This window comes from Schistocerca americana, chromosome 4 (genome assembly GCF_021461395.2).
Source record: "Schistocerca americana isolate TAMUIC-IGC-003095 chromosome 4, iqSchAmer2.1, whole genome shotgun sequence".
In the NCBI taxonomy this organism is placed as follows: Eukaryota; Metazoa; Arthropoda; class Insecta; order Orthoptera; family Acrididae; genus Schistocerca; species Schistocerca americana.
Window position 1 is genome coordinate 822,491,778 of NC_060122.1, and position 15,232 is coordinate 822,507,009.

General features: G+C 49.0%; 1 protein-coding gene across 1 annotated transcript in view; it reads left to right on the top strand.

The window, feature by feature from the left end:
• The window catches only part of LOC124613832 (titin homolog), a 1,109,199-nt gene that overhangs the window by 66,645 nt on the left and 1,027,322 nt on the right, over nt 1-15,232 (top strand). The gene's annotated exons all lie outside the window — the stretch shown is intronic.

The following is a 15,232-nucleotide window of genomic DNA, read 5'->3' on the forward strand; positions in this document are numbered from 1 at the left end:
GAGATTATATTCATTCTACTTTCTTCTACTTTTCCTTGGTGCTACCTTTGGCGAGTCGACTCCAGCAGCTCCCTACCTGATTCGAAATTGTAAGGCGCTACGCTTTCGTGAAGTAACTTCGTAAAGAAGTAGAATCTGTGATGTTAACAGTAGCGTTAGGGGAGAAAGAATCCTGTAATGTTTGAATACTTCATTAGTAGTGTAGCGCTTGACACGGTCAAGTCGATTAAATATTTGGGCGTAACATTGCAGAGCGACATGAATGGGACAAGCATGTAATGGCAGTTGTGGGGAAGGCGGATATTCGTCTTCGGTTCATTGGTAGAATTTTGGGAAGATGTGGTTCATCTGTAAAGGAGACCGCTTATAAAACACTAATACGACCTATTCTTGAGTACTGCTCGAACGTTTGGGATCCCTATCATGTCGGATTGAGGGAGGACATAGAAGCAATTCAGAGGCGGGCTGCTAGATTTGTTACCGGTATGTTTGATCATCACGCGAGTGTTACGGAAATGCTTCAGGAACTCCGGTGGGAGTCTCTAGAGGAAAGGAGGCGTTCTTTTCGTGAATCGCTACTGGGGAAATTTAGAGAACCAGCATTTGAGGCTGACTGCAGTACAATTTTACTGCCGCCAACTTACATTTCGCGGAAAGACCACAAAGATAAGATAAGAGAGATTAGGGCTCGTACAGAGGCATATAGGCAGTCATTTTTCCCTCGTTCTGTTTGGGAGTGGAACAGGGAGAGAAGATGGTAGTTGTGGTACGAGGTACCCTCCGCCACGCACCGTATGGTGGATTGCGGAGTATGTATGTAGATGTAGGTACAGATGTAGATTTCAGTAAATTTGAGTTTCATGCGTTTTGTGCAAAGTTCTTTATATTTTAGCACTCACCATAAAGTAACGAGAGGGAGCGTTGTACCATGGGTAAAAAGCTACGAGCAGATTCTCTTAGCTGTTACTTGGACAATTTGACAAGACAGCGGCGGCAGAACTCGTCTAGGCGGTACAGCAAACGGCAGCCATCTTTGTGACCATGACTAACATCTGTCCTATTATGGTAACCCCAGAGGTTACTAGCTGAAACAATGCGGAGTTTTTATTGGAGTCTCGAAGAAAACAGATTGTCGATTCAATGTCTGCGAGCGTCCTCGACTAGTTGCTCTGGATGTCTTCCGTAGTCTGGCGTCTCTTCCACTTTCCGTCTTCTGACAAAGACGCTTTCTATAATCGCGAGTTCGTACCTTTGGAACATACACTCCTGGAAATTGAAATAAGAACACCGTGAATTCATTGTCCCGGGAAGGGGAAACTTTATTGACACATTCCTGGGGTCAGATACATCACATGATCACACTGACAGAACCACAGCCACATAGACACAGGCAACAGAGCATGCACAATGTCGGCACTAGTACAGTGTATATCCACCTTTCGCAGCAATGCAGGCTGCTATTCTCCCATGGAGACGATCGTAGAGATGCTGGATGTAGTCCTGTGGAACGGCTTGCCATGCCATTTCCACCTGGCGCCTCAGTTGGACCAGCGTTCGTGCTGGACGTGCAGACCGCGTGAGACGACGCTTCATCCAGTCCCAAACATGCTCAATGGGGGACAGATCCGGAGATCTTGCTGGCCAGGGTAGTAGACGTACACCTTCTAGAGCACGTTGGGTGGCACGGGATACATGCGGACGTGCATTGTCCTGTTGGAACAGCAAGTTCCCTTGCCGGTCTAGGAATGGTAGAACGATGGGTTCGATGACGGTTTGGATGTACCGTGCACTATTCAGTGTCCCCTCGACGATCACCAGTGGTGTACGGCCAGTGTAGGAGATCGCTCCCCACACCATGATGCCGGGTGTTGGCCCTGTGTGCCTCGGTCGTATGCAGTCCTGATTGTGGCGCTCACCTGCACGGCGCCAAACACGCATACGACCATCATTGGCACCAAGGCAGAAGCGACTCTCATCGCTGAAGACGACACGTCTCCATTCGTCCCTCCATTCACGCCTGTCACGACACCACTGAAGGCGGGCTGCACGATGTTGGGGCGTGAGCGGAAGACGGCCTAACGGTGTGCGGGACCGTAGCCCAGCTTCATGGAGACGGTTGCGAATAGTCCTCGCCGATACCCCAGGAGCAACAGTGTCCCTAATTTGCTGGGAAGTGGCGGTGCGGTCCCCTACGGCACTGCGTAGGATCCTACGGTCTTGGCGTGCATCCGTGCGTCGCTGCGGTCCGGTCCCAGGTCGACGGGCACGTGCACCTTCCGCCGACCACTGGCGACAACATCGATGTACTGTGGAGACCTCACGCCCCACGTGTTGAGCAATTCGGCGGTACGTCCACCCGGCCTCGCGCATGCCCACTATACGCCCTCGCTCAAAGTCCGTCAACTGCACATACGGTTCACGTCCACGCTGTCGCGGCATGCTACCAGTGTTAAAGACTGCGATGGAGCTCCGTATGCCACGGCAAACTGGCTGACACTGACGGCGGCGGTGCACAAATGCTGCGCAGCTAGCGCCATTCGACGGCCAACATCGCGGTTCCTGGTGTGTCCGCTGTGCCGTGCGTGTGATCATTGCTTGTACAGCCCTCTCGCAGTGTCCGGAGCAGGTATGGTGGGTCTGACACACCGGTGTCAATGTGTTCTTTTTTCCATTTCCAGGAGTGTAGTACAGCAACTAATTGCTTGATACGACCTGGACAAGCCCTTGCTAGGTTTCCGGAGGTTCGTGGCATCTTTACGCACAAGACATGCAGTTCCTATTAAACTACGAGCGGAGGTTTGTCAGCAGAGAGATGCAGCCTGATAGCGTCCCATATACGTAGGTTGGAACTTAAATAGTGGCAACACTGCTGTGGAGGCACTGTGCAATGGAATCTACTATTGCACAGTTGTTGACATACCTACCTTACCTTCGAGGAAATGGACTCGCCCGTCCCACGTCACCGGCGTGCGCACAATCGAGGCAAACACAGTCACTTGTGAGCAAGCGGTCTAACGTAACGGTGTCAGTATGTTTTCGAAACAGGAACAACGGAGTTGGATCGAGATTGAATGTGCCAGAGGTCGTACAGCACGACAGTGTCATCGAGGTCTCCAAGAAGCGTGCGGGGAATCGGCATTGCCGTACAGAACAGTGGCACGTTGGGTAAAAGCCTTCAACGAAGGTCGGCAGACTGTGGCAGACATGCATTGGGCAGGTCGTCCTAGCGTCTCTGAAGAAGAAATGCATGCTGTTGTCGCGTTAGTGGACAGTGATCGACGCCATACGATTCGTGAACTGCCCCATGAAACCGGATTAGCGCATACGACTGCTTCGCATCCTGAAGGAACGCCTGGACATGTGAAAAATTGCATCACGATGGGTTCCGCATAACTTGACGGAAACGCAGAAATGGATGCATTACGACGCTGCTCAGACGCACTTGGAGCGCTATGAGTGTGAAGGAGAGGCTTTCTTACGCCGTATCGTAACACTGGATGAGACATCGTACGAGCCAAAACTGAAACGCCAATCCAACGAATGGCGTCATAATGGGTCGTCGCAAAAGTCGAAAGTTCGTCAGAGCCCAAGTATGGTGAAAGTTATGGTGAGTCTCGTGTACGACTGTGATGCTATTATCCTAACGCATTACGTTCCTCCACGGCATACCGTCAATGCACTGTATTACTGTTCGTTTTTGGAGCATCACCTGCGAGCAGCTTTGCGAAAGATGCGGCGACACTTTCTGCGCAACTCACCCATCATTTTGCACGACAATGCGCGGGCGCATACAGTGCAAGCTGTGGCTGCTCTGTTCGGTCGATGGGACTGGGAAGTACTGTACCATCCACCATACTCCCCGGACTTAAGTTCTTGTGGCTTTGATTTGATTCCGAAGATGAAGGAACCACTTCGTGGCATTCGCTTGAGAACTGCTCCAGAGATTCGACAGACAGTAGCCCGCTCCATTCGCACCATCAACACAACAGGCTCTGCTAACTGTACACTACGCCTTCCACGTTGCTGGCAACGGGTTCTCCACAACGCTGGTGACTACTTTGAAGGTCAGTAACAGGTGCAAACATGTAACTCTTTTGTATCGGTTGTGAGTAAATAGTTGCCACTATTTAAGTTCCAACCCTCGTAAGTCCCATCGGAGTCAGATCAGGCGACACGGTTACCTGTCTCGTGGTCCTCAAAAACCTTAGCACGATTCTAGCCTTTTGACATGGACAGTTGTGTGGAAGTTGCTGTCGCTGTCGTAAAACACGTGAACCTTGGTGGGACGCAGGTGGTGTGCAGTAATGTTCAGCGGTGGCTTCGGTTACCACAGCAAGTCCCATGGAAGCCTAAGTGAACGTCTCATACAGCACAGACTGCTCCCACGAGCTGGCGTTCGTGGCACGGTGCGTGTTCCAAGCAGCTGCTTGGTGGGGGATGGTGTGTCCGGACACGACCATCGACCTGGTATAACAGAAAACGGTATGGGCCCGACCAGGCGACACGTCACCGTTGATGCACATTCCACTGTCGGTGTTCCCGTCCCTTCGTCAAGCGTAATTGACGACGTCGTTGGGCCAACACGGTGACGCGTATGGGTTGTCCGCTGCAGAGCTCCGCATCCAATAGTGAACGCTCAGCGCTGTGTTCCGAAGCACTTCTACCTGCACACCCTGCCCTCGGATCCGCCACAGCAGACCAGCTTCGGCATGTCCGGATGCTCGCTCTCAGGTGCCCCGCCACAACAATCTGCCCTTTGCCGAAGTCGCTTTACTCAGTGGATTTCCCCATTTGCGGCGAGCATCGTCGCCACCATATTCCATATTCCTAGATTACCAGAAGGGTTTTGATACCGTTTCTCACAAGCGACTATTAATCAAATTGCGTGCATATGGAGGATCGTCTCAATTGTGTGACTGGATTCTTGATTTCCTCTTAGAGAGCTCACAGTTCGTAGTGATAGATGGTAAATCATCGAGTAGAACAGAAGCGATATCTGGCGTTCCGCAAGGTAGTGTCATAGGCTCTCTGCTGATCCTGATTTACATAAATGATCTAGGTGATAATGTGAGGAGATTGTTTGCAGACGACGCTGTAATTTACCGTCTAGTAAAATCATCAGACGATCAATTGCAACTACAAAATGATCTAGACAGAATTTCTGTATGGTGCGAAAAGTGGCAATTGGCACTAAACGAAGAAAAGTGCGAGGCCATCCACATGGGTACTAAAAGAAGTCCGATAAATGTTGGGTATACGATAAATCGCACAAATCTAAGCGCTGTCAATTCGACTATATACCTAGGAATTACAATTACGAGCAACTTAAATTGGAAAGACCACATAGATAATATTGTGGAGAAGGTTAAACAGAGACTGCGCTTTGTTGGCAGAGCACTTAGAAGATGCGACAAACCCACTAAGGAGACAGCCTACATTACACTTGTCCGTCCTCTGCTAGAATATTGCTGCGCACTGTGAGATCCTTATCAGGTAGGATTGACGGAGGACATCGAAAAAGTGCAAAGAAGGACACCTCCTTTCGTGTTATGGCCCAATAGGTTTGAGAGTATCACTGACATAATACGCGAGTTGGCGTGGCAGTCACTGAAAGAAAGGTGGTTTTCTTTGCGTCGAGATCTACTTACGAAATTTCAATAACCAACTTTCTCTTCCGAATGCGGAAATATTTTGTTGACACCCACCTATGTAGGGAGAAATGATCATCATAATACAATAAGAGAAATCAGAGCTCGAACGCGAGGTGTTCCTTTTCCCCACACGCCATTCGAGAGGGGAATGGTAGAGAAGTAGTATGAAAATGGTTCGATGAACCCTCTGCCAGGCACTTAAGGGTGAATTCAGAGTAACCATGTACATGGAGATGTAGATGAAGATGTGTCCGTAGGGCCATTAAGAGGCATTCAGCGTCGCGGCGAGCAGTGGTCCTAATGTTCGGGCTGATTAATGTAGACCATTATACACTTATCAATAGTGTAAGGGAAAAACATGATAGAAAGACGTCCAGAGTTAGTGAAGCTCGCCGCACTAAATCTGCGAGTGTTCCGTAAAAGACTCGAACACGTCCAGTTTAGTAGTCCTTAGCAATGTCGTCTAGCAACAGACGAAGACAAATTTGAAAAATCCTATCTCATCATAGTAGAACTGTGACAACATCAGCAGGTTTTGGGTCGTTCTATAGTATTTCATAGGAGCATTTAGTATTTTTTCTCCAGCTAACGTTTGCCATCGTGCGAAAGTCATATTGCACTTTGAAACTTCAAGGTGAACTCTGTTTAGAGTTTTACAGTGAAGGAAACGCCAACTGTGCCTCGCTGAAAGTTCTTCCTTCAGGGGAACGAGAGCAGGTTGATCGTCTGCTCTCTTGTTCTAATGTCTTTCACACATTCCATATCCTTCCCGTGCTGTTGTACTTAGAAAGTGTGACATCCGCCAGCTCTTCGATGACCACATGCACCGTGCCCCAAACCTGTAAAGTCAGAATTATTCGTGTGACAGAAGATCCGAAAATCTCCAATGTAGGAACCAACATAGGTTCCGATAACAATGATATTGTGTATCCCAGCTCGCTCTGTTCGCCCACGATACCCAGAAAGCAGTGGATACAGGCGCCCAGGTAGAGCTTCTGTTCCTTAACATCCAGAGGGCGTTAAATACGGTTCCGCACTGCCGCCTGATGAACAAAATAAGAGCGTTAGAAATATCGGGTCTAGTGTAGCAGGGGATACAACCCGTCGGCTTTGGAAAATGACGTCACAAGTCGCCAGAGAGCAGTTTACCATTTTCGCTTTTGCTGTTATGTTTCAGTTTCGTTTTTTTACTGATTGCCTAATAAAGTGGATCTGTTTATTCTATCTCGTGAGATTTTTTTTTTAAAGCCAAAAAACACTTATCAGCTACTGAAGGGAGCTACAACACTAAGAAGAACCGCTTCTCGTTTGGCGACTTGTGACGCCATTGTCCAAACCCGACGGGTTGTATCCCCTGCTACACTACTCCCGAAATATCACACCAACTGTGTTTTTGGTTTGAGGAGTTTATAGCAACAGAACGCAGCATGTCAATTTTCAACGGAGAGAAGTCTTCAGATGTGAAAGTATCTTTGGGCGTGCTGCAGGGGAATGTTAAGGCACCATAACTTTTTACAACATATATACGAGGCATATTTGGAAAGTAACGTCCGATCAGGCGCGAAATGGAAATCACTGTGAAAATCCGATGGAACTTTGAACGGATGTGTTGGGCATTGCCTTTACTGTGCCTGTCCATCGCTTCACGTCGCTCTTTTCAGTTCAGAGCGCAAAGTGATCACGCAGAAATGCCTTAAACGACAGTGTCTCCCGCCAAGTACGTGGATCTGGTGAGATATTTCGCCTGAAGCTATGCAGCCCACATAACATAAATGTCACGCGAAACTTCCTGGCAGATTAAAACTGTGTGCCACACCGAGACTCGAACTCAGGGCCTTTGCCTTTCACGGGCAAGTGCTCTACCAACTGAGCTACCCAAGCACGACTCACGCCCCGTCCTCACACTTCACTTCTGCCAGTACCTCGTCTCCTACCTTCCAAACTTAACTTGCCCGCGAAAGGCAAAGGTCCGAGTTCGAGACTCGGTCCGGCACACAGTTTTAATCTTCCAGGAAGTTTCATACCAGCGCACAGTCCGCTGCAGAGTGAAAGTCTCATTCTATAAATGTCACGCGTTTCTTTCTTCAAGACAATTTTCAGGCGCAATCTGCAGGCGCAATTAAGAAGCTCCTGCCGCGTTTTCGATGGGAAGTGTTTGATTACCCAAAATACAGCCCTCAATTGGCTCCCTCCGATGTTCATCTCTACTCACATGAAGTGCTGGCTACGAAGACAACACATTGGCACAAACAACGAAAGGCAGACCAGCGTACAGAACTGGCGGAAAGCACGGGCGGCTGCTTTCTGTGACGAGGGTACTGGAAAGTTTGCACAACGTCACTACAAATGTCCAACTCGGAGCGGCGACTATTTAGAGAGGTACCTGGAAAATGTGGCTAACTATTACGAACAAGAAAATTTTTGATTTTCACTGTGGTTCCCATTTCGCAACGGATCTGACCCTACTTTCCGAACAGCACTCTTAAATAGCCCAGTAGATAACATCGGGAGTTCCATGAGGTTTTTGGCGGATGATGGTGTGGTACACAGAGAAGTGGCGACGGTAGAAAATCGTGCCGCATTGCGGGAAGACCTGCAGCGGATGAAGCTTGGTGCAGGGAGTGGAAACTAACCTTTAACATGAACAAATGTAACGTATTGTGAATATGTAGACAGAACGACCTTTTATTGTGTGATTACACGACTGTGGAATAATCAGCGGAAGCAATTACTTCCATAAAATATTTAGGAGTATGCGTACAGAGCGATTTTAAATGGAGCGATCACATAAGATTAATCACCAGTAAGGCAGACGCCAGACTGAGATTCATTGGAAGAATCCTCAGGACATATAGTCCACCAACAAAGGAAGTAGCTTACAAAACACTTGTTCGACGAGTACTTGTATACTGCTCGTCGCTCTGGGATCCGCAGCATATAGGATTACGAGAGGAAATCGAGAAGATGCAAAGAAGAGAAACACGCTTCGTTACAGATTAATTTAATAAGCATGAAAGCGTTACGGACGTTGTTATCCAAATCCATTGGTAGATGCTACAAAAGAAGCAGTAAGTATCATGGTGTGGTTTACAGTTAAGGCGCCGAGAGCGTACGTCTCTAGAAAATGAGACAAATACAATGCCTCCTCCTACGTACATCTCATGGAAAGGCCACGAAGATTTCAGAGAGATCCTATCTCACACTGTGGCTTACGAGCAATCTGTATTCCCGCGAATCACTCGCGATTGGAACAGGAAAAGGGGGAATGACACTGACACACAAAGTACCCTCCGCCCCACACCGAACGGTGGCATGAAGAGTATATATGTAGATGTAGATGTGGTAGTTAAATAATCTGAGATGCGGAACCAAAGGACGAAAATGAATATGGGAGGCGGTACAAGAGAGCATTGCGAGTGACTCACCTTTTTGTAAACTGCATGTGTTACGTAAGCCTCACTTGCATCCACAAAGGAAGCTTACTCAGGAAATAGAATGCACAGTCGTCTGTAGTGTGTCTACTCTGAAATTTACTACTGTTTACAGATTGCGGCCTTATAGCGAAAATGGAGCGTTGCTTGGTACAAAAAGTAGCTGACATGCATGTTATCCGGGTGGAGCAGGATGTACAGAGGAAATTTTCGTGACTGGACTCATCCTAATTGGAAGAACTTAATCTTTACAAACGCAAACTGACGAGCAGCTGAATCGCTCAGGCCACAGAGAGACAGACAGTTGTTCGAATAGTTGTAGTTGAGAAGGCAATGTTGGGTCACATGGGAGAAGATTCATAAATCAAGTCACTCTTCATAGAATAAAGGATGAGAGTGCTAGTGCAGCGCAAATTACACCCCCAATTACAAACACCGTGTGGAAACAACGGGGACAAATGATCTGTAGCTCAATGGATTATGTTGTAAATCTTCCACTGACCTTTTGCGTCGCCTCTTTGAACATTTATTATCAGCATACGTTGTAAGCTGCAAGCTTTTTATGCCAATAAAACGTGATGTTCGTTTCAGAGCGTTAGTCGCTTATTTCAAGTTCTCGGTTTATGGCCCTGTAACATCAGTATATAATTTTGACACCAAAGACTTGGGTCTCCTGTAGGAGGGGCCTTGTGACTATCGTTTGTTTCTTTCCTTTCGTTTCTGCAGCAACTCTCACATCACTGTGTCGCAATGAGACGTAGTGTTGATGTTGAAAAGACCACGTGATATATGCGCAACGAGAAGTAAAAGATTATAAAGCGGAAACATTCTCAGGTACATTGCGAAACGTTACATGTTTATCCTTGTGCGTGAGACCTAGCAGCTTTGTTGTTAATTTTGAAGGAGTGATCACATTCAGTATCTTTTCCAAAGCTGAAGCTTGTCGGGTTCAGCTAAACTGGTGGCTGTTCGACCTTTGCTTAACGTGATTCAGAAGAATGAAGACCTTCAGTTGAGCAACAATATCTTTATTGCGAGCGCGTATCTGACGGCGCCCGGCATGCATGGACAGATCGGAGCTATAAAATTTGCTTCCGGCCTATACAGAGGATCCTTAATCCTCGGAAACTTCCGTAGTTAGGAGAGGAAACAGTACTCGTCCACACAAGTCAGGAGGCACGGAACTACTCACTAACTCAAAAAACAAGGAATAATAACAATAAACAGAACGTATATAAAAGCTAGAAAACACAGCGCCTCTAGAGGCTGAGCGCGGAACTACACTGACGTCGTGTACAGTAATTACGACCGCACAGCACTGCACCGACACACGCGCACAGCACACAAACACACACACACCGGCGAGCTTGAATTAGCGCGCGGGAGCGTCGCTACATCAGCCCCCCGGGCGGAAGCGGAGCGTCGGCGTCGAGATACCGCGCCGGAAAGTGCACCCGACGTCCAGAACGGGTCGTCCTCGTCGGAGGACGAGGAACAACGTCAGGAGGCGGATGTTGTGCTGCGTTGGGCGGCGGATTTTGAAGAGCCGGCGCCGGAGATGTGGCGGCAGTGTCTGGAACAGCGGTAGGTGGACGCCTACGACGAGGTGCCGCTAGTGGGGTGTCAGGAAAAACATACGCAGGTTTAACCCGATTCAACGCAACAGTCGTGGTTTTGCCGTTCACTAGGATATCCATGGTGTGGGCACTGCGCCGTAGCACTTCATATAGACCAGAATAAGGAGCTTGTAGAGGCGGTTTAACGCCCTCAGTGCGGAGCATGACGTGACGACATTGTTCCAGGTCCTGGTGCACGAACGTGGGCGGCTTGCCATGACGTGTGGCTGTCGGAGGGCGAATCTTTGGTACATGGTCCCTCAATCGTCGCAAGAAATCCGGCTGGCCAGTAGCAACTGTCTCTGTGGCATCAGCGTCTACATAGTCACCAGGAAGGCGCAGTGTTTCTCCATAAACCAGTTCTGCCGCTGACGACCCCAGGTCTGGTTTGAAAGTCGTCCGTAAGCCTAACAAGACCACTGGTAGTGCGGTTGTCCAGGTTTCTTCGTGGCACATCAGCGCGGCCTTCAAACAACGGTGCCAGCGTTCGATCATTCCGTTGCTTGCTGGGTGATAACTTGTGGTCTTATGGTGGGTGTAACCACAAAACTTGGCCAGCTGTGAGATCAGGTCTGATTCAAATTGCCGTCCGCGGTCAGTGGTAATATGTAGTGGGCATCCAAATCTTGCTAACCAAGTCATTGCAAAAGCGGAAGCTAATGTGTCTGCTGTAATATTATCCACCGGCACTGCCTCCGGCCAACGTGTAAAACGGTCGATCATTGTAAACAGATATCTTTGCCCGTTCGAAGGTGGAAGTGGTCCGACTTCATCTAAATGAACGTGGGCAAAGCGGGCGGTGGTATCCGGAAAATCGCCGATCGGTGCGTGTACATGGCGGATAATCTTGCAGCGTTGGCACTGAAGACAAGATTGGGCCCACTCGCGGCAGTCTTTTTGCATGCCTGGCCACACGAAACGTTGCGATACTAGGCGGAATGTCGGGCGTACCGCCGGCCGAAGTGGCCGCGCGGTTCTGGCGCTGCAGTCTGGAACCGCGAGACCGCCACGGTCGCAGGTTCGAATCCTGCCTCGGGCATGGATGTGTGTGATGTCCTTAGGTTAGTTAGGTTTAACTAGTTCTAAGTTCTAGGGGACTAATGACCTCAGCAGTTGAGTCCCATAGTGCTCAGAGCCAACCATTCGGGCGTACCCCGGGATGGCACAATCTATGTACTATATCAAAGGCTTGTCTCCTAAAAGCCGGCGTCAGAAAGGGACGAGGTCCGCCGCGAGAAACGTCGCAGTATAGCTGTGTATCTTCCCCCGGAACATCAACGAGTTTCAGTTGCAATGCGGAAGCCGTGTCTTTAACATAGGCAAGGAGTTCTCTCTGTGCCTGTGCCAGTGCAGGAAAGTCTATGGTACTGGAAACACTGCTGATCCGTGAAAGGCAATCCGCAACAATGTTGTCGATCCCAGAAATATGTCTAATGTCGGTTGTAAACTGGGCCACGAACTCAAGGTGATGAAATTGACGGGGAGAGCAGTTGATACTATTCCGACGGAAGGCGAACGTGAGTGGCTTGTGGTCTGTATATATCGTGAAAGTTCGCGCTTCCACTTGGGGGCGAAAATATTTCACTGCCTGGTATACTGCCAGGAGCTCACGGTCATATGTGCTCCATTTTCTCTGCGCAGGCGAAAGCTTGTGGGAATAATACGCCAGTGGCTGCCATGCGTTGTCGGTCCATTGTTGTAACGCGGCACCGATCGCCGTCTGGCTCGCATCTACGACAATTGCTAATGGCGCGTCGAGCCGTGGGTGTGCGAGAAGCGCCCGCGTCGGCCATGCTCCTCTTTGTTGCCTCGAACGCAGAACACATGTCCTCTGTCCACTGTTATCAGAGACTTGGTATTTACTTTAGGGCCTGATAATGCCGCCGTCAAAGGTTCCTGCAGCTCCGCAGCGTGAGGAAGGTGTCGTCGATAAAAATTGAGCATCCCCAAAAAACGACGTAATTCTTTGATCGTAGTTGGTCGGGGTAGCTGCAAGATAGCGTCCACCTTCTCGGACAGAGGAAGAGAGCCTTTAGCAGAAATCTTATGGCCAAGGAATGTCACCTCTGACTGCCCAAAAACACACTTGTCCACGTTCAAGACGACACCGTAACGCTCCAATCGCTCGAAAATCTCTCGCAGATGTTGTCGGTGTTGATCGCGGTCAGCAGAGAACACTAACACATCGTCCAGGTAGGCGAAACAGAACGGCAGCCCCTGGAGAACCGAGTCTATAAACCTTTGCCAGGTCTGAGCGGCATTGCGTAAACCGAAAGTCATAAATTTGCTTTCAAATAAACCGAAAGGCGTTATTATTGCAGTCTTTGGAATGTCGTCATTGGCCACCGGAATCCGTGTATACGCTTTAGCGCAGTCCAGAACTGTGAACACCGTGGCACCATGTAAAGCGTGATTATAATCCCTCAGTAACGGAACGGGATATCTGTCCGGCACTGTTCGCGCGTTAAGCGCACGGTAGTCACCGCATGGGCGCCAAGCTCCACCCTTCTTCGGAACAAGATGTAATGCGGAGGACCACGGGCTCTCAGATGGCCACATTATGCCCTCGCGAATCATGGCATCAAATTCTGCCTTCGCTATCTTCAATCGGTCCGGAGCGAGACGCCTAGGTCGGCATGCTACTGGGGGACCATCAGTCGTTTGAATGTGATGCACCGTGTCTGTGGTATGAACCTGGGAGCGCCGGGCGGCCTGGTCAAGTTCGGATAGTTAAGCAGTAATTCAGTGTACTCACCTTCCGTAGCATGGACCAACTTGGCACTGTGCGTTGCGGTGTCGCGACGGAAACCCGTGACTGCTAAGCCAGTGACGCTGTCTACCCAGCGTGCGTTCGCGACGTCCGGCAGCAGGTGGTAGTGCGCGAGGAGATCAGCCCCGACGATCGCCTCCGTGACGTCAGCCACTGTAAAATTCCACTCGTACGCGCGACGTAGGCCGAGATTAAGCTCCATCCTCTGTGTGCCATATGTTGCGATGGAAGAATTGTTGGCAGCCGTCAGACGGAAGGCAGTTGGCGGCCGGCAACGATGTACGGCTGTTCGTGGTATGGTACTCAGGTCCGACCCAGTGTCAATTAAAAACTTAACGCCGGAACTCCTATCGGTAACGAACAGGCGCTTGGAGGATAACTGGCAGTCGGTTGCGCCTATTGTCGACCGCCGGTGGTGTTTGGGGTGCGAGCATGGCGATGTGCACTTCCTTGCCTGATCGCCGAATCGTCGGTTGTTATACACATAGGCGATTTTCTCAATATGTGTAGCTTTATCAACGTTTTCGTGTATGTTATTACACTGCTGTGGACTTTTAGAGAGCCTGTAGACGTGCTGAGAAAGTGAGAATCAGGTGTTGTCAGTGGTTTCGAGGGAAATACTTGAAACTTTAAGATCGCAATGTAATCACTGCCGTTGTATCAAGAGTTGAACTACACCGGTGCTATCGCTATTATGTCTGTTTCGATTTAGCTTTCGAAACGAAAGCATTAGGAGTAGCCGTGCCTCACTTTAATGTATCTTCAACTAAAACCTGTGCTGTGCAAATTCTCTCTCTAGAGTGAAATAAACCAGTTAAATGTTTTATATGTCAAAACTGTTCGTTCATATTGAATGTAAACGTATACTTCTGCACAACTAGGTTTGGAACATACAGAATACAGTTCTCGTCGCTACGTGAATTAAGTAATTTGATCACTTCTGCACAATATAATACATTTACACATAAGTGAAACACATATCTCAATCACAAAAATAAAAAAAAATAGAGAGCAAAACTGTTCTAGCAAATAGGAGGTTATGTTTCAGGGCCAGATAATAGATTAAATACAAAGAAACAGTACTCGTTAAAGCTACGCAAGCATGCAGTGTTTCACAGGAATATTTGGGGAAAAATGTTTCTGTTCCAGAAACATCACTGCTTTGGTCTGTTTTTTGGTGTTACAGAAGGCTGAACTCTAGTTCACCGTGAGACAGTCGCCAACGTGAAGATGCAAACACAAAAGGGGAGATAAAAGTGATTTACTTACAACGATGACAATCTTTATTGATAACAATGTCAACAGTGGTAGTACCGCCGGAAGATCTGCTTCTCGAACGCCGCCGTCTGCGTCGGCTTCTTCTATTATTGTCGTCGTCACTTGCCAGCAGCGCACTGACCTGGGCGCACAAAAGCTCAACCTTGGCAGCGAGAGAATCATGGTCGCCTCGTGCTGCAGACGCGGTACTGTTTGCACTGTTATCCAAGGCCGCGACTGCGCTGACCGGAGCCGGTGTGATCGCGTCCTGAATCCGGTCTGCTAGCTGCGCCACGTCATCCAGCGGCATGTCCGTTTGTGAGGCGATTATGGCTTTTATTTGCGGCGGCAACCTACTGCTCCGCAGTGTTCTGAGCAGACTGTCTGGCACAGTAACGGTGTCAACTTTGCTGCGTAGATGTCGCAGGTATTGAGAAGGCTTCCTGTCGCCAATTTCTTCCTGTGTCAGAACCTGACGTAACCGGTCCTCTTGCGACGCGGCCACCC